Genomic DNA, 13,917 nt, shown 5'->3' with positions numbered 1-13,917 from the left:
CTGTGTGTGTATCAGCTGGGCCCCTCAGTAACTGTATATGTATCAGATGTGCCCCTCAGTGACTGTGTGTGTGTATCAGCTGGGCCCCTCAGTAACTGTATATGTATCAGATGGGCCCCTCAGTGACTGTGTGTGTGTATCAGCTGGGCCCCTCAGTGACTGTGTGTGTGTATCAGCTGGGCCCCTCAGTGACTATGTGTGTATCAGCTGGGCCCCTCAGTAACTGTATATGTATCAGCTGGGCCCCTCAGTAACTGTATATGTATCAGCTGGGCCCCTCAGTGACTGTGTGTGTATCAGCTGGGCCCCTCAGTAACTGTATATGTATCAGTTGGGCCCCTCAGTGACTATGTGTGTATCAGCTGGGCCCCTCAGTAACTGTATATGTATCAGCTGGGCCCCTCAGTAACTGTATATGTATCAGCTGGGCCCCTCAGTAACTGTATATGTATCAGCTGGGCCCCTCAGTGACTGTGTGTGTGTATCAGCTGGGCCCCTCAGTAACTGTATATGTATCAGCTGGGCCCTTCAGTGACTGTGTGTGTGTATCAGCTGGGCCCCTCAGTAACTGTATATGTATCAGCTGGGTCCCTCTGTGACTGTGTGTGTATCAGCTGGGCCCCTCAGTGACTGTGTATGTATCAGCTGGGCCCCTCAGTAACTGTATATGTATCAGCTGGGTCCCTCTGTGACTGTGTGTGTGTATCAGCTGGGCCCCTCAGTGACTGTGTGTGTATCAGCTGGGCCCCTCAGTGACTGTATATGTATCAGCTGGGTCCCTCTGTGACTGTATATGTATCAGCTGTGCCCCTCAGTGACTGTATATGTATCAGCTGTGCCCCTCAGTAACTGTATATGTATCAGCTGGGCCCCTCAGTAACTGTATGTGTATCAGCTGGGCCCCTCAGTAACTAAATATGTATCAGCTGGGTCCCTCAGTGACTGTGTGTGTATCAAATGGGACCCTCAGTGACTGTGTATGTATCAGCTGGGCCCCTCAGTAACTGTATATGTATCAGCTGGGCCCCTCAGTAACTGTATATGTATCAGCTGGGCCCCTCAGTGACTGTATATGTATCAGCTGGGTTCCTCTGTGACTGTGTGTGTATCAGCTGGGCCCTCAGTAACTGTATATGTATCAGCTGAGCCCCTCAGTGACTGTGTGTGTATCAGCTGGGCCCCTCAATGACTGTGTGTGTGTATCAGCTGGGCCCGTCAGTGACTGTGTGTGTGTATCAGCTGGGCCCCTCAGTAACTATATATATATCAGCTGGGTTCCTCTGTGACTGTGTGTGTATCAGCTGGGCCCCTCAGTAACTGTTTATGTATCAGCTGGGCCCCTCAGAGACTGTGTGTGTGTATCAGCTGGGCCCCTCTGTGACTGTGTGTGTGTGTATCAGCTGGGCCCCTCAGTGACTGTGTGTGTATCAGCGGGGCCCCTCAGTAACTGTATATGTATCAGCTGGGCCCCTCAGTGACTGTGTGTGTATCAGCTGGGCCCCTCAGTGACTGTGTGTGTATCAGCTGGGCCCCTCAGTAACTGTATATGTATCAGCTGGGTTCCTCTGTGACTGTGTGTGTATCAGCTGGGCCCCTCAGTAACTGTATATGTATCAGCTGGGCCCCTCAGTGACTGTGTGTGTATCAGCTGGGCCCCTCGGTAACTGTATATGTATCAGCTGGGCCCCTCAGTGACTGTGTGTGTATCAGCTGGGCCCCTCAGTGACTGTGTGTGTATCAGCTGGGCCCCTCAGTGACTGTATATGTATCAGCTGGGTCCCTCTGTGACTGTATATGTATCAGCTGGGCCCCTCGGTAACTGTATATGTATCAGCTGGGCCCCTCAGTGACTGTGTGTGTATCAGCTGGGCCCCTCAGTGACTGTGTGTGTATCAGCGGGGCCCCTCAGTGACTGTGTGTGTATCAGCTGGGCCCCTCAGTGACTGTGTGTGTATCAGCTGGGCCCCTCAGTAACTGTGTGTGTGTATCAGCTGGGTCCCTCTGTGACTGTGTGTGTGTATCAGCTGGGCCCCTCAGTGACTGTGTGTGTGTATCAGCTGGGCCCCTCAGTAACTGTATATGTATCAGCTGGGTTCCTCTGTGACTGTGTGTATATCAGCTGGGCCCCCCAGTAACTGTATATGTATCAGCTGGGCCCCTCAGTGACTGTGTGTGTGTATCAGCTGGGCCCCTCGGTGACTGTGTGTGTGTATCACCTGGGCCCCTCAGTGACTGTGTGTGTGTATCAGCTGGGTTCCTCAGTGACTGTGTGTGTATCAGCTGGGTCCCTCAGTGACTGTGTGTGTATCAGCTGGGCCCCTCAGTGACTGTGTGTGTGTATCAGCTGGGTCCCTCAGTGACTGTGTGTATCAGCTGGGCCCCTCAGTGACTGTGTGTGTATCAGCTGGGTCCCTCTGTGACTGTGTGTGTGTGTATCAGCTGGGTCCCTCTGTGACTGTGTGTGTATCAGCTGGGTCCCTCTGTGACTGTGTGTGTGTGTATCAGCTGGGTCCCTCTGTGACTGTGTGTGTATCAGCTGGGCCCCTCGGTGACTGTGTATATGTATCAGCTGGGCCCCTCAGTGACTGTGTGTGTGTATCAGCTGGGCCCCTCAGTGACTGTTTGTGTGTATCAGCTGGGCACCTCGGTGACCGTGTGTGTATCAGCTGGGCCCCTCTGTGACTGTGTGTGTGTATTAGCTGGGCCCCTCAGTGACTGTGTGTGTATCAGCTGGGTCCCTCTGTGACTGTGTGTGTGTGTGTGTGTATCAGCTGGGTCCCTCTGTGACTGTGTGTGTATCAGCTGGGCCCCTCGGTGACTGTGTGTGTGTATCAGCTGAGCCCCTCAGTGACTGTGTGTGTGTATCAGCTGGGCCCCTCAGTGACTGTTTGTGTGTATCAGCTGGGCACCTTGGTGACTGTGTGTGTGTATTAGCTGGGCCCCTCGGTGACTGTGTGTGTGTACCAGCTGGGCCCCTCGGTGACTGTGTGTGTATTAGCTGGGCCCTTCTGTGACTGTGTGTGTGTGTACCAGCTGGGCCCCTCTGTGACTGTGTGTGTACCAGCTGGGCCCCTTTGTGACTGTGTGGGTATCAGCCGGGCCCCTCAGTGGCTGTGTGTATCAGCTGGGCCCCTCAGTGACTGTATATGTATCAGCTGGGCACCTCTGTTAATGTGTGTATCAGATGGGTCCCTCTTTGACTGTGTGTGTAACAGCTGGGTCCCTCTGTGACTGTGTGTGTATCAGCTGGGCCCCTCAGTGACTGTGTGCGTGTGTGTGTATCAGCTGGGCCCTTCAGTGACTGTGTGTGTGTATCAGCTGGGCCCCTCAGTGACTGTGTGTGTGTATCAGCTGGGCCCCTCAGTGACTGTGTGTTTGTATCAGCTGGGCCCCTCAGTGACTGTGTTTGTATCAGCTGGGCCCCTCAGTGACTGTGTGTGTATCAGCTGGGTCCCTCTGTGACTGTGTGTGTGTGTGTTTTAGCTGGGCCCCTCTGTGACTGTGTGTGTATTAGCTGGGCCCCTAAGTGACTGTGTGTGTATCAGCTAGGTCCCTCTGTGATTGTGTGTGTGTGTGTATCAGCTGGGTCCCTCAGTGACTGTGTGTGTGTAACAGCTGAGTCCCTCTGTGACTGTGTGTGTGTAACAGCTGAGACCCTCGGTGACTGTGTGTGTGTAACAGCTGAGTCCCTCAGTGACTGTGTGTGTGTGTAACAGCTGGGTCCATCAGTGACTGTGTGTGTGTGTAACAGCTGAGTCCCTCAGTGACTGTGTGTGTGTGTAACAGCTGAGTCCCTCAGTAACTGTGTGTGTGTAACAGCTGAGTCCCTCAGTAACTGTGTGTGTGTGTAACAGCTGGGTCCATCAGTGACTGTGTGTGTGTGCGTAATAGCTGGTTCCCTCAGTGACTGTGTGTGTATGTAATAGCTGGTTCCCTCAGTGACTGTGTGTGTGTAACAGCTGAGTCCCTCAGTGACTGTGTGTGTGTAACAGCTGGGTCCCTCAGTGACTGTGTGTGTGTGTAACAGCTGGGCCCCTCAGTGACTGTGTGTGTGTGTATCAGCTGGGCTCCTCTTTAGACCGCTGCTTCATAACTTGTGTTTCTGGCGAGTCTGAAGACTCGCCAGAAACACGGGCCCACAAGCTCCGTACAGAGCTTGATAAATGGGTCCCTATGTGTGTATGAGTTGGGCTCCTCAGTGACTGTGTGTGCATGAGCTGGGCTCCTCAGTGACTGTGTGTGTATTAGTTGGGCTCTTCAGTGACTGTGTGTGTATGAACTGGGCTCCTCAGTGACTGTATGAGCTGGGCTCCTCAGTGACTGTGTGTATATGAGCTGGGCTCCTCAGTGACTGTGTGTATGAGCTGGGCTCCTCAGTGACTGCGCTTGTGTCAGTTGGGTTCCTCAGTGACTGTGTGTATATGAGCTGGGCTCGTCAGTGACTGTGTGTGTGTCAGTTGGGCTCCTCAGTGACTGTGTGTGTAGGAGCTGGGCTCCTCAGTGACTGTGTGTGTATGAGCTGGGCTCCTCAGTGACTGTGTGTGTATGAGCTGGGCTCCTCAGTGACTGTGTGTGTATAAGCTGGGCTCCTCAGTGACTGCGCTTGTGTCAGCTGGGCTCCTCAATGACTGTGTGCGTATGAGCTGGGCTCCTCAGTGATTGTGTGTGTGTCAGTTGGGCTCCTCAGTGACTGTGTGTGTATGAGCTAGGCTCCTTAGTGACTGCGCTTGTGTCAGTTGAGCCCCCTCAGTGACTGTGTGTGTATGAGCTGGGCTCCTCAGGGAACAAGTGTGTATGAGCTGGGCTCCTCAGTGACTGTATGTGCATGAGCTGGGCACCTCAGTGTCTGTGTGTGTATGAGCTGGGCTCCTCAGTGACTGTGTGTGTATGAGCTGGGCTCCTCAGTGACTGTGTGTGTATGAGCTGGGCTCCTCAGTCACTGTGTGTGTATGAGCTGGGCTCCTCAGTGACTGTGCTTGTGTTCATAAGCTGGGCACGTCAGTGACTGTGTGTATATGAGCTGGGATCCTCAGTGACAGTGCTTGTGTGTATGAGCTGGGCTCCCCAGTGACAGTGCTTGTGTGTATGAGCTGTGCCCCTCAGTGACCGTGTGTGTATGAGCTGGGCTCCTCACTGACTGTGTGTATGAGCTGGGCCCCTCAGTGACTGTGCTTGTGTGTATGAGCTGGGCTGCTCAGTGACTGTGTGTGTATGTATGAGCTAGGCTCCTCTGTGACTGTGTGTGTGTATGAGCTGGGCTCATCAGTGACTGTGTGTGTATGAGCTGGGCTCATCAGTGACTGTGTGTGTATGAGCTAGGCTCCTTAGTGACTGTGTGTGTATGAGCTGGGCTTCTAAATGACTGTGTGTGTGTTAGTTGGGCTCCTCAGTGACTGTGTGTATGAGCTGGGCTCATCAGTGACTGTGTGTGTATGAGCTGGGCTATTTAGTGACTGTGTGTGTATGAGCTGGCCTCCTAAATGACTGTGTGTATGAGCTGGGCTTCTCAGTGACTGTGTGTGTGTCAGTTGGGCTCCTCAGTGACTGTGTGTATGAGCTGGGCTCCTCAGTGACTGTGTGTGTATGAATTTGGCTCCTCAGTGACTGTGTGTGTATGAGCTGGGCTCCTTAGTCACTGTGTGTGTATGCGTTGGGCTCCTCAGTGACTGTGTGTGTATGAGCTGGGCTCCTCAGTGACTGCGCTTGTATGAGCTGGGCTCCTCAGTGACTGCGCTTGTGTCAGTTGTGTTGAGCTGAGCTCCTCAGTCACTGTGTGTGTATGAGTTGGACCCCCTTAGTGAATGCGTGTGTATGAGTTGGGCTCCTCAGTGACTGTCTGTGTATGAGCTGGGCTCCTCAGTGACTGCGCGTGTATTAGTTGGGCTCCTCAGTGACTGTGTGTGTATTAGTTGGGCTCCTCAATGACTGTGTGTGTATTAGCTGGGCTCCTCAGTGACTGTATGTTTATGAGTTGGGCTCCTCAGTGACTGTGTGTGTATTAGCTGGGCTCCTCAGTGACTGTGTGTGTATGAGCTGGGCTCCTCAGTGACTGTGTGTGTATGAGCTGGGCTCCTCAGTGACTGTGTGTGTATGAACTGGCCTCCTCAGTGACTGTGTGTGTATGAGCTGGGCTCCTCAGTGACTGTGCTTGTGTCAGTTGTGCTGAGCTGAGCTCCTCAGTCACTGTGTGTGTATGAGTTGGGCCCCCTCAGTGACTGTGTGTGTAAGAGCTGGACTCCTCGGTGACTGTGTGTGCATGAGTTGGGCACCTCAGTGTCTGTGTGTTTATGAGCTGGGCTCCTCAGTGACTGTGTGTATATGAGCCGGACTCCTCAGTGACTTTGTGTGTATGAGCTGGTCTCCTCAGTGACTGTGTGTGTATGAGTTGGGCTCCTCAGTGACTGTGCTTGTATGAGCTGGGCTCCTCAGTGACTGTGTGTGTATGAGCTGGGTTCCTCAGTGACTGTGTGTGTATGAACTTGGCTCCTCAGTGACTGTGTGTGTATGAACTGGGATCCTCAGTGACTGCGTGTGTATGAGCTGGGTGCCCCAGTGACTGTGCTTGTGTGTATGAGCTGGGCTCCTCAGTGACTGTGCTTGTGTGTATGAGCTGCGCTCCTCAGTGACTGTGTGTGTATTAGCTGGGCTCCTCAGTGACTGTGTGTGTATGAGCTGGGCTCCTCAGTGACTGTGTGTGTATGAGCTGGGCTCCTCAGTGACTGTGTGTGTATGAACTGGCCTCCTCCGTGACTGTGTGTGTATGAGCTGGGCTCCTCAGTGACTGTGCTTGTGTCAGTTGTGCTGAGCTGAGCTCCTCAGTCACTGTGTGTTTATGAGTTGGGCCCCCTCAGTGACTGTGTGTGTATCAGCTGGGCTCCTCAGTGAATGTGTGTGTAAGAGCTGGACTCCTCAGTGACTGTGTGTGCATGAGTTGGGCACCTCAGTGTCTGTGTGTATATGAGCCGGACTCCTCAGTGACTTTGTGTGTATGAGCTGGTCTCCTCAGTGACTGTGTGTGTATGAGTTGGGCTCCTCAGTGACTGTGAATGAGCTGGGCTCCTCAGTGACTGTGTGTGTATGAGCTGGGCTCATCAGTGACTGTGTGTCTATGAGCTGGGCTCATCAATGACTGTGTGTGTGTTTGAGCTGGCCTTCTAAGTGACTGTGTGTATAAGCTGGACTCCTCAGTGACTGTGTGTGTGTGTATGAGCTGGGATTATCAGTGACTGTGTGTGTATGAGCTGGCCTCCTAAGTGACTGTGTGTATGAGCTGGGCTTCTTGGTGAATGTGTGTGAATGAGCTGGGCTCATCAGTGACTGTGTGTGTATGAGCTGGGCTTCTCAGTGACTGTGTGTGTATGAGCTGGGCTCATCAGTGACTGTGTGTGTATGAGCTGGGCTTCTCAGTGACTGTGTGTGTATGAGCTGGGCTCCTTAGTGACTGTGTGTGTATGAGCTGGCCTCCTAAGTGACTATATGTGTATGAGCTGGCCTCCTAAGTGACTGTGTGTGTGTCAGTTGGGCTCCTCAGTGACTGTGTGTGTATGAGCTGGGCTCCTCAGTGACTGTGTGTGTATGAGCTGGGCTCATCAGTGACTGTGTGTGTATGAGCTGGGCTCCTTAGTGACTGTGTGTGTATGAGCTGGCCTCCTAAGTGACTGTGTGTATGAGCTGGGCTTCTCGGTGACTGTGTGTGTGTCAGTTGGGCTCCTCAGTGATTGTGTGTATTAGCTGTTCTCCTCAGTGAATGTGTGTGTATGAGCTGGGCTCCTTAGTGACTGTGTGTGTATGAGCTGGGCTCCTCAGTGACTGTGTGTATGAATTTGGCTCCTCAGTGACTGTGTGTGTATGCGTTGGGCTCCTCAGTGACTGTGTGTGTATGAGCTGGGCTCCTTAGTGAATGTGTGTGTGTGAGCTAGGCTCCTCAGTGATTGTGTGTGTATTAGTTGGGCTCCTCAGTCACTGCGCTTGTATGAGTTGGGCTCCTCAGTCACTGCGCTTGTGTCAGTTGTGCTGAGCTGAGCTCCTCAGTCACTGTCTGTGTATGAGTTGGGCCCCCTCAGTGACTGTGTGTGTATGAGCTGGGCTCCTCAGTGAATGCGTGTGTATGAGTTGGGCTCCTCAGTGACTGTGTATGAGCTGGGCTCCTCAGTGACTGTATGTGTATTAGTTGGGCTCCTCAATGACTGTATGTGTATTAGTTGGGCTCCTCAGTGACTGTGTGTGTATGAGTTGGACTCCTCAGTGACTGTGTGTGTATGAGCTAGGCTCCTCAGTGATTGTGTGTGTATGAGCTGGGCTCCTCAGTGACTGCGCTTGTGTCAGTTGTGCTGAGCTGAGCTCCTCAGTCACTGTGTGTGTATGAGTTGGGCCCCCTCAGTGACTGTGTGTGTATGAGCTGGGCTCCTCAGTGAATGCGTGTGTATGAGTTGGGCTCCTCAGTGACTGTCTGTGTATGAGCTGGGCTCCTCAGTGACTGTGTGTGTATTAGTTGGGCTCCTCAATGACTGTGTGTGTATTAGCTGGGCTCCTCAGTGACTGTGTGTGTATGAGTTGGACTCCTCAGTGACTGTGTGTGTATGAGCTAAGCTCCTCAGTGACTGTGTGTGTATGATCTGGGCTCCTCAGTGACTGCGCTTGTGTCAGTTGTGCTGAGCTGAGCTCCTCAGTCACTGTGTGTGTATGAGTTGGGCCCCCTCAGTGACTGTGTGTGTATGAGCTGGGCTCCTCAGTGAATGTGTGTGCATGAGTTGGGCACCTCAGTGTCTGTGTGTATATGAGCCGGACTCCTCAGTGACTGTGTGTATGAGCTGGTCTCCTCAGTGACTGTGTGTGTATTAGTTGGGCTCCTCAGTGACTGTGTGTGTATGAGCTGGGCTCCTTAGTGAATGTGTGTGTATTAGTTGGGCTCCTCAGTCACTGCGCTTGTATGAGTTGGGCTCCTCAGTCACTGCGCTTGTGTCAGTTGTGCTGAGCTGAGCTCCTCAGTCACTGTCTGTGTATGAGTTGGGCCCCCTCAGTGACTGTGTGTGTATGAGCTGGGCTCCTCAGTGAATGCGTGTGTATGAGTTGGGCTCCTCAGTGACTGTGTATGAGCTGGGCTCCTCAGTGACTGTATGTGTATTAGTTGGGCTCCTCAATGACTGTATGTGTATTAGTTGGGCTCCTCAGTGACTGTGTGTGTATGAGTTGGACTCCTCAGTGACTGTGTGTGTATGAGCTAGGCTCCTCAGTGATTGTGTGTGTATGAGCTGGGCTCCTCAGTGACTGCGCTTGTGTCAGTTGTGCTGAGCTGAGCTCCTCAGTCACTGTGTGTGTATGAGTTGGGCCCCCTCAGTGACTGTGTGTGTATGAGCTGGGCTCCTCAGTGAATGCGTGTGTATGAGTTGGGCTCCTCAGTGACTGTGTATGAGCTGGGCTCCTCAGTGACTGTATGTGTATTAGTTGGGCTCCTCAATGACTGTATGTGTATTAGTTGGGCTCCTCAGTGACTGTGTGTGTATGAGTTGGACTCCTCAGTGACTGTGTGTGTATGAGCTAGGCTCCTCAGTGATTGTGTGTGTATGAGCTGGGCTCCTCAGTGACTGCGCTTGTGTCAGTTGTGCTGAGCTGAGCTCCTCAGTCACTGTGTGTGTATGAGTTGGGCCCCCTCAGTGACTGTGTGTGTATGAGCTGGGCTCCTCAGTGAATGCGTGTGTATGAGTTGGGCTCCTCAGTGACTGTCTGTGTATGAGCTGGGCTCCTCAGTGACTGTGTGTGTATTAGTTGGGCTCCTCAATGACTGTGTGTGTATTAGCTGGGCTCCTCAGTGACTGTGTGTGTATGAGTTGGACTCCTCAGTGACTGTGTGTGTATGAGCTAGGCTCCTCAGTGACTGTGTGTGTATGATCTGGGCTCCTCAGTGACTGCGCTTGTGTCAGTTGTGCTGAGCTGAGCTCCTCAGTCACTGTGTGTGTATGAGTTGGGCCCCCTCAGTGACTGTGTGTATGAGCTGGTCTCCTCAGTGACTGTGTGTGTATTAGTTGGGCTCCTCAGTGACTGTGTGTGTATGAGCTGGGCTCCTCAGTGACTGTGTGTGTATGAGCTGGGCTCCTCAGTGACTGTGTGTGTATGAGCTGGGCTCCTCAGTGACTGTGTGTGTATGAGCTGGCCTCCTCAGTGACTGTGTGTGTATGAGCTGGGCTCCTCAGTGACTGCACTTATATGAGCTGGGCTCCTCAGTGACTGTGTGTGTATGAGCTGGGCTCCTCAATGACTGTGTGTGTGTATGAACTTGGCTCCTCAGTGACTGTGTGTGTATGAGCTGGGCTCCTCAGTCACTGTGTGTGTATGCGTTGGGCTCCTCAGTGACTGTGTGTGTATGAGCTGGGCTCCTTAGTGAATGTGTGTGTATGAGCTGGGCTCCTCAGTGACTGCGCTTGTATGAGCTGGGCTCCTCAGTGACTGCGCTTGTGTCAGTTGTGCTGAGCTGAGCTCCTTGTGTGTGTATGAGTTGGGCCCCCTCAGTGACTGTGTGTGTATGAGCTGGGCTCCTCAGTGAATGTGTGTGTATGAGTTGGGCTCCTCAGTGACTGTCTGTGTATGAGCTGGGCTCCTCAGTGACTGTGTGTGTATTAGTTGGGCTCCTCAATGACTGTGTGTGTATTAGCTGGGCTCCTCAGTGACTGTGTGTGTATGAGTTGGACTCCTCAGTGACTGTGTGTGTATGAGCTAGGCTACTTAGTGACTGTGTGTGTATGAGCTGGGCTCCTCAGTGACTGCGCTTGTGTCAGTTGTGCTGAGCTGATCTCCTCAGTCACTGTGTGTGTATGAGTTGGGCCCCCTCAGTGACTGTGTGTGTATGAGCCGGGCTCCTCAGTGAATGTGTGTGTAAGAGCTGGACTCCTCAGTGACTGTGTGTGCATGAGTTGGGCACCTCAGTGTCTGTGTGTATATGAGCCGGACTCCTCAGTGACTGTGTGTATGAGCTGGGCTCCTCAGTGACTGTGTGTGTATTAGTTGGGCTCCTCAGTGACTGTGTGTGTATGAGCTGGGCTCCTCAGTGACTGTGTGTGTATGAGCTGGGCTCCTCAGTGACTGTGTGTGTATGAGCTGGCCTCCTCAGTGACTGTGTGTGTATGAGCTGGGCTCCTCAGTGACTGCAGTTGTATGAGCTGGGCTCCTCAGTGACTGTGTGTGTATGAGCTGGGCTCCTCAGTGACGGTGTGTGTGTATGAACTTGGCTTCTCAGTGACTGTGTGTGTATGAGCTGGGCTCCTCAGTCACTGTGTGTGTATGCGTTGGGCTCCTCAGTGACTGTGTGTGTATGAACTGGGCTCCTTAGTGAATGTCTGTGTATGAGCTGGGCTCCTCAGTGACTGTGCTTGTATGAGCTGGGCTCCTCAGTGACTGCGATTGTGTCAGTTGTGCTGAGCTGAGCTCCTTGTGTGTGTATGAGTTGGGCCCCCTCAGTGACTGTGTGTGTATGAGTTGGGCTCCTCAGTGACTGTGTGTGTATTAGTTGGGCTCCTCAATGACTGTGTGTGTATTAGCTGGGCTCCTCAGTGACTGTGTGTGTATGAGTTGGGCTCCTCAGTGACTGTGTGTGTATGAGCTGGGCTCCTCAGTGACTGTGTGTGTATGAGCTGGGCTCCTCAGTGACTGTTTTTTGTATGAGCTGGGCTCCTCAGTGACTGTGTGTGTGTATGAACTGGCCTCCTCAGTGACTATGTGTGTATGAGCTGGGCTCCTCAGTGACTGTGCTTGTGTCAGTTGTGCTGAGCTGAGATCCTCAGTCACTGTGTGTGTATGAGTTGGGCCCCCTCAGTGACTGTGTGTGTATGAGCTGGGCTCCTCAGTGAATGTGTGTGTAAGAGCTGGACTCCTCAGTGACTGTTTGTGCATGAGTTGGGCACCTCAGTGTCTGTGTGTTTATGAGCTGGCTCCTCAGTGACAGTGTGTTTATGAGCTGGGCTCCTCAGTGACTGTGTATATATATATATACACGCCGGACTCCTCTGTGACTGTGTGTGTATGAGCTGGGCTCCTAAGTGACTGTGTGTGTATTAGTTGGGCTCCTCAGTGACTGTGTGTGTGTATTAGCTGGGCTCCTCAGTGACTGTGTGTGTATGAGTTGGGCTCCTCAGTGACTGTGTGTATGAGCTGGGCTCCTCAGTGACTGTGTGTATGAGCTGGGCTCCTCAGTGACTGTGTGTGTATGAGTTGGGCTCCTCAGTGACTGTGTGTGTATGAATTGGGCTCCTCAGTGACTGTGTGTATATTAGCTGGCCTCCTCAGTGACTGCGCTTGTATGAGCTGGGCTCCTCAGTGACTGTGTGTGTATGAGCTGGGCTCCTCAGTGACTGTGTGTGTATGAACGTGGCTCCTCAGTGACTGTGTGTGTATGAGCTGGGCTCCTCAGTCACTGTGTGTGTATGCGTTGGGCTCCTCAGTGACTGTGTGTGTGTGTATGAGCTGGGCTCCTCAGTGACTGCGCTTGTATGAGCTGGGCTCCTCAGTGACTGCGCTTGTGTCAGTTGTGCTGAGCTGAGATCCTCAGTCACTGTGTGTGTATGAGGTGGGCTCCTCAGTGACTGTGTGTGTATTAGTTGGGCTCCTCAATGACTGTGTGTGTATGAGCTGGGCTCCTCAGTGACTGTGTGTGTATGAGCTGGCCTCCTCAGTGACTGCGCTTGTATGAGCTGGGCTCCTCCGTGACTGCGCTTGTGTCAGTTGTGCTGAGCTCCTCAGTCACTGTGTGTGTATGAGTTGGGCCCCCTCAGTGACTTTGTGTATATGAGCTGGGCTCCTCAGTGAATGTGTGTGTAAGAGCTGGGCTCCTCAGTGACTGTGTGTGCATGAGTTGGGCTCCTCAGTGACTGCGCTTGTGACAGTTGTGCTGAGCTGAGCTCCTCAGTCACTGTGTGTGTATGAGTTGGGCCCCCTCAGTGACTGACTCCTTAGTGAATGTGTGTGTAAGAGCTGGGCTCCTCAGTGACTGTGTGTGCATGAGTTGGGCTCCTCAGTGACTGTGTGTTTATGAGCTGGGCTCCTCAGTGACTGTGTGTGTATGAGCTGGGCTCGTCGGTGACTGTGTGTCTATTAATTGGGCTCCTCAGTGACTGTGTGTGTATTAGCTGGGCTCCTCAGTGACGGTGTGTGTATTAGCTGGGCTCCTCAGTGACGGTGTATGTATGAGTTGTGCTCCTCAGTGACTGTGTGTGTATGAGCTGGGCTCCTCAGTGACTGTGTGGGTATGAGCTGGGCTCCTCAGTGACTGTGTGGGTATGAGCTGGGCTCCTCACTGACTGTGTGTATGAGCTGGACTCCTCAGTGACTGTGTGTGTATGAGCTGGGCTCCTCAGTGACTGTGTGTATGAGCTGGGCTTCTCAGTGACTGTGTGTGTATGAGCTGGGCTCCTCAGTGACTGTGTGTGTATGAGCTGGCCTCCTCAGTGACTGTGTGTGTATGAGCTGGGCTTCTCAGTGGCTGTGTGTGTTTGAGCTGGCCTCCTCAGTGACTGTGTGTGTATGAGTAGGACTCCTCAGTGACTGTGTGTATGAGCTGGGCTCCTCAGTGACTTTGTTTGTATGAGCTGGGCTCCTCAGTGACTGTGTGTGTATGAGCTGGGCTCCTCAGTGACTGTGTGTGTATGAGCTGGGCTCCTCAGTGACAGTGTGTGTATGAGCTGGCCTCCTCAGTGACTGTGTGTGTATGAGCTGGGCTCCTCAATGACTGTGTGTGTATGAGCTGGGCTCCTCAGTGACTGTGTGTGTATGAGCTGAGCTCCTCAGTGACTGTGTGTGTATGAGTTGGGCTCCTCGGTGACTGCGCTTGTGTCAGTTGGGCTTCTCAGTGACTGTGTTTGCATGAGTTGGGCTCCTTGGTGACTGCGCTTGTGTCAGTTGGGCTCCTCAGTGACTGTGTGTGTATGAGCT

This window comes from Bombina bombina, chromosome 7, assembly GCF_027579735.1.
Source record: "Bombina bombina isolate aBomBom1 chromosome 7, aBomBom1.pri, whole genome shotgun sequence".
NCBI classification, from domain to species: domain Eukaryota; kingdom Metazoa; phylum Chordata; class Amphibia; order Anura; family Bombinatoridae; genus Bombina; species Bombina bombina.
The sequence above is the reverse complement of the archived record's forward strand: the minus strand, read 5'-3'. Positions refer to the sequence as shown.